Raw genomic sequence first — 6,000 nt, 5'->3', positions numbered from 1 at the left:
CACACAGACATCCAGGTAGGAAGAACAAAGGAAAGGTTTATTGCCAGGAAAGGAACCAGCAAGAAGTAAGAAGAAGCGCTGGCTATTGTCTGAGGTGACATATATACCCTCAGAGGTTTAGGAGGGGCTAGAAGGGGCTAGGAGGCGGAGACCCTGGTGTGGATGTGAGGGCCAGGGGCTTCATCATGGTGGACTAGGATTGATGGCTGCTGTCCAAATAGTAGATAAGGGGCCCTGCAGCTGCCCAGACCTGAAGGTCACTATAAGGGGCTCTTGCTGCCTTATATGGTGATAGCTGCCCCAGAGAAGTGTCTTGGAGGCTGATTATTTACTGCCTTTACTGAGTGGGCCTGGTGTTGCCTAGGAAGGGAGCATGCTAAGCTGTGGGAGGGGGAAGGAACGTGGTAAGCTATGGGACGGGAGCTCATTGGGCTAACAGTATCTCAGGCTACAAATTCATGATCCTCCTGCATCCTCCTCCCAAATGTTAGAGCTACAGGCATGTAGCATAATACTCAGCTTCATTCCATTTTTATTCTGACAATTTCTCCTCTTATGCCTAGACAATTTTCTCTGAAAACATCTCTGATTAATCTTTCTTTGGCTTGGCTTTAATGGCCCCCCATTGCAGCTGTGGGAATGAGATTTTGCAGTCTGATTTGATACTATGATGGGGGAAAGTGAGTCAGCCGGGAGTCAATGTCAGTAAGACTATTTTGGCCCAATTGAAGCACTATCTTTGAGACTTGGCTTACCTTAAGTTCATTTTGAAGTTTAGTTCTGTCTCTCCTGTAGATGGTGTCTCAGAACACTGCTCAGGTTATATTGGTAGAAGCCAGGATTCTGCAGAATATCAACAGGCAAAAGTTACCAAGTTTTGGAAGGAAAATACAAGAAAAGCCAGCATGAGCAAATATTTAAAGAAAATCAACTAGCCGGGCGCTGGTGGCTCATGCCTGTAATCCTAGCTACTCAGGAGGCTGAGATCTGAGGATCGCGGTTCAAAGCCAGCCCAGGCAGGAAAGACTGTGAGACTCCTATCTCCAATAAACCACCAGAAAACCGGAAGTGGCACTGTAGCTCAAGTGACAGAGCACTTGCCTTGAGCTGAAGAGCTGAGGGACAGCACCCCCCACGACTGATCAAAAAAAAAAAAAAAAAGAAAATCAACTTGTATGACAAGTAAGTACTTGTAAGAGGCAGGCTCTGTGTGCAGAAAAAGAAGCAAACTATTAGGAGATTATGAAGGAGTCAGATCTGAAAAGAGCAGGAAGACTAGAAACTTCCTTTGGGGGGCTGAGAAGGTAGCTCAGTGGTAGAGCGCTTTCCTTGCATGCCTGAGGCCCTGGGTTCGATTCCCCAGCACCACATAAGCAAAAAGAAAAAAGCCGGAAGTGGCACTGTGGCTCAAGTGGTAGAGCGCTAGCCTTGAGCTGAAGAGCTGAGGGACAGTGCCCAGGCCCAGAGTTCAGGTCCCACAACCGGACCAAAAAAGAAAAAAAAGAAAAAAAGAAAAGAAACTTCCTTTGGGGTTTTGTAATCTAGACTTGGGTTTATGCATAAAGCCTTAAATGCATGGATATACTGGATTTCCGATGATTTCCCCCCAACTTCTATAGGATAGTTACTTATAAGAAGATATTATTGTCTGTGTATGCGTTTGGTAGGCCAGTACATCCCATCTCTCCGAGTATATTGGAGATGAACATATAAAGACATTTTTTACTTGAGAAGGAGCAGCTGACTTCCTTCCAGTGGTATTGAGACAACCCAAAGGAGAATCCTGAGGTAGGGAAGACTGGTTCCCCATTTCTGAAAGAAAGAGGACAAGTACATAAAATCCAAGATAGGTGGCTTGAGGCCAACCTTCCACATGAACCTACCTACAGGGGTGTGTTCTTCACTTCCTGTGATGACTCAAGGACCCTCTGGGTGAATCTCTGAACCCAGGTGTCACGTCAGAGGCCCTGCTCTGGGTCCTCCTTTATGTCCAATTGAGCATACATTTCGTGGCCCATGATGGGCACCTAACCTGGATAAACATCTGATAACTGCAAATCCTTCAATCCATTGTTCTCTTAAATAAACAGACCACTATTTGTTGGCTGGCCATGATCTGTAATCTTAAAGGTCCATGAATGCAGAGTCTTTATAGATTCTCTCAGCTTCTAACCTATGACCTTGGAGGAGATGACTAAGAACAGCAGATGGAATCTAAATCAAAGTGTAAAAGAGGTCTTATTTCATGAGATATGCAAAGTGGGCTGGGAAAATATCATCCATTCCAGAAAGCTAGGAAGGTATTGGTATTTGGTCCTGGCAGAAACTAGGAGGGGTGGGGGTGGGAGTGGGGGACGGGGTGGGGGGGGGAGACACATAAGCTTGGAAAAAACTGGAAAGGCAGGAGATCAGAAACAGTCCTCTAGCCAAAGAGCAGGTGAGAACAGTGTTCAGCCCATTAGCAGATCAAAGTCAGGGCACCAAAATGGTACAGGAGATTAGGGGGTTCCTCAAGTACCTTTGTGCCTGCACTCAACCCCTAAGGTAAGGATACTGTCCCAGGTGCAGCTAAAGAACCACAAGAGTGAGAAAACCACAAATACTGACTGACTAGAGAAGCAGAATTATAGCTTCAGGGAAGGGATACAGGCAATTTGATTAATGACAGGCTACTGAAACAGGGACGATACTCCACAAGGGATGCTCAAGTAATGACTATATGGAAGCTGCCAGAGCTTGGAGCTTTATCCAGTTGAGAGAGGTTACTAGGTGGCACTAAATCAGAGTCCTCCCATTGGAGCCCTCCCCAAATAATCTGGCCACAAGGCTGGCTTTCCAGCTGTGGAAATACATACCTTGGACATTCGATCCTCTTTGCTTTTCCTGATTCAACCCTGACCTAGGAAATGAGATCCAAAAGATAGGAGCTATTATCTTAATTGTATCTTAATAGTATGTCACTTGTTGGTCATGGTTATTGCCAGCTGGGGGTTTTAGAATGAAGTCTCCTAGGAAGTGGCGCTGTGGCTCAAGTGGTAGAGCGCTCGCCTTGAGCTGAAGAGCTGAGGGACAGCACCCAAGCCCAGAGTTCAAGCCCCATGACCGACCAAAAAAAAAAAAAATGAAGTCTCCTAGGCATTTCCCCATACTTAGTCATGTCTTATCTCTCTGCGTATGTTATTATTTTCATGTTTAGGTTAAGGTCTGGGCTTGGTTGTTCCATGGATTAGAAGGGTATATAAACACAAAACCCTTACTGTGAGAGTAGAGAAATGGTATTCCTTCCAGAATACACATTGAAACAGACAGGGTATTTGAGGTCAGCTTCTTTTTTTTTTCTATGTGTTAGTTTAGGCTAAGAGTAGCAAGGTTGGTGAGACCAAACATATGAGTGGATGTTGGAGAATGCCAGCTATTTTTTTCCTCAGGAAAAAGGAGCAGAGCAATTTAACTCCAGTAGAGAAATGTATTTTCCCACCAACCACTCTCTCCTGGGGCTTTGTGTTATAAGCAGGGGGGGGTAGGGTACACATTTGAAGTGTGCAGTGGTGGTTGTAGTCTGTGGAGAGGCAGGGGGATGGCAGGTTTGATACAGTTGTTATTGACATCCAGACTTTGCCACTTCCTGAGGGTGATCTCAACTTGCCTGAACTCTCTCAGCTCCCAAGAAATTACCCTTTGATCAAAGTTTCTAGGCATTTTTCATTGGCTTACATCCAAGTCATTGATGAAATTTGGCACTAGAAAGCCTATTTCTTTTCTCCTATTGCTACCTGCATCTCTAAGTCTAACGAACTCTATACCAAGCTTTCTTTCTTTTCTCTATTGGTAGATTGAAGAAGACTGTTTTTGTTTTTGTTTTTTTTTTTTTTTTTTTTTTGGTACTGGAGATCAAACCCAGGACACTGTACTTGCTAGGTAAGTGCCTTGCCACTGAGCTATATCCCAGCCCCAAATCATGGATTTTTGGTGGTGATGAGCCTTACTTCTGCCTCCTGATAGCTCCAGGTTATCATCCATGGCACCTTTTCCAGAACCAGCCTCTTGGTCATTCTATATGACCTGTTCTTTGTCATGCAGGTGAGGCTAATAGTTGGAGGTTAGAATTGGCAAAACAAAACCCCCCACAAACCCCCTACATTTAGACTTGTATGATGCTCACTTCTAAAATCAAATATGAAAACCAATGAAGCACTACTAAATATACTAGGGTAGTCTAAGCCTGGAGCTACTATGATCCATTTACTTGATGTCCCATAAGTGACACATATTTTATTTTGTAATGCTTTTTGCATTCTAGTGCATGTGAGAGATACAAAAGAAGGTTTAAACTCTTATGCCACAGATGGCTTTAACACACTCCCTGAAATCATTACTGTGAATGGTTCTCTCAAAGGATTCTTAAAATATCACGGTCAGACAGTTATACTAAAAATCATTCAACTGTGCATCCTGTGCACACTCACAGACATGTGAATACACATATGTATATGTGTGCATACTTATTGCTCAAATCTAGCAACCTATCTCCTACCTGTGCATTTCTTGAATGCTTTGTGCCATGTGTATTCACACACACACACACACACACACACACACACACACACACACAGCCTTAGGTAGCTGGCAGCATATAATATTGCTGCCCAAGATTCCTACGTAACCCCGCCAAGTCTTACTGCCCACTCATGTCCTTCCACCAATACTGCCAAATTGCTAAAGATTTCCTCTCCCTCCTAAACAGAAAGAGCAGGAGATTTTTTTTCTCTTAAATTCCCACATTGAACTATAGTCACTTATGAAATTACCTGAACAGGTCACTTTCACCTAAGAGATCCTATACAGGAAACAGTCAGATACATTTCACACAGGAAAGCAAAGGTCCAGGCTCCTGACTGAAACATCCATTCTCAATTAAACTCTAGGGCTCTCTTGCTGAGCCTCTCACCTCTCCTGGGCACCATTTTGCTAGGACCTGTGATGTCACGGTGAGACCCTCCAAACCCCAATTCTATGGTATGCTTGGACTTAGGGATGGTAGGATGCTTTTCACTTTTACTTGTAAGATCCTAGGATGTATGCTTTTTAACTTTGGAAAGCTTTTTTTTTTAACAATTCAGGGAAAAGAAGTATATCCAAAACTTCAGAGACACGATGCTCAGGTAGGAGAGAGAAAACAGGCATACAAAGATAGGTCAGGCACTTTCCACCCTTACTGAGCCAGGAAAGAACATGATAACTGACCTCCTTCTTCTAGAGTGCCCTTCTCTACACCTGCCACGTGTCACATGTCATGTGAACAACCCCTTCTGCGGTAAGGTCAGACCTACTTCTAAGTTAACTGAAAGACTTTATAATAATAATGGTAACTTTTCTCAAGCCCTTTTCTCAAGCAGACATCTTCTTTTTGCAGCGTCTGACATCTATTAATACACGAGCTAGGAACCCAAGCACCTCAGAAGACAGTTTTTAGAACAAAGAAATAGTTCAAGGTGTCTCCTTAGAGAAAGGAAATACAAAAAGGGTTTTTCTCCAGGTAGCTCAGGCCTTCCAGCTCTCCCCAGCCTTCTTATTAAAGAGCACCTAAAGGAAGAGAAAGCAGCAGCTTAATTCTCTGGTTTGACCTCTGCTAACAGAGCAAGCTTATTAATTTATCCCTGTGTTTATCTAAAGAGCATGAAGAACATATGAAAGAGCTAGAGGTGAAAAAAAAAAGAAGGGCTTCTCTTTGTCCCTTGAGTTGCTGTAACAAACTGACTGCTGAGCTCATAAGCAACTGAAATTCCTTTCTCATAGTTCTGCATGGGGAAGTCCATGGTCCATGTCCTGAGCACCACCTCTCCATTCAGAAATGGCCCCCTTTCCCTGTGCTATCACAGGGTAGAAGCAGCAATGGAACTCTCTGGGTTATGATGTAAGGGCACCAATCCCACCCATGATCTCACAAGCGAATCACTTCCCAAAAGGAGACCCACCATCTAATACAGCCTAGCGTATTGG

This window comes from Dipodomys merriami, unplaced genomic scaffold, assembly GCF_024711535.1.
Source record: "Dipodomys merriami isolate MVZ:Mamm:240054 unplaced genomic scaffold, mDipMer1.0.p SCAF_17, whole genome shotgun sequence".
NCBI lineage: Eukaryota > Metazoa > Chordata > Mammalia > Rodentia > Heteromyidae > Dipodomys > Dipodomys merriami.
The sequence above is the reverse complement of the archived record's forward strand: the minus strand, read 5'-3'. Positions refer to the sequence as shown.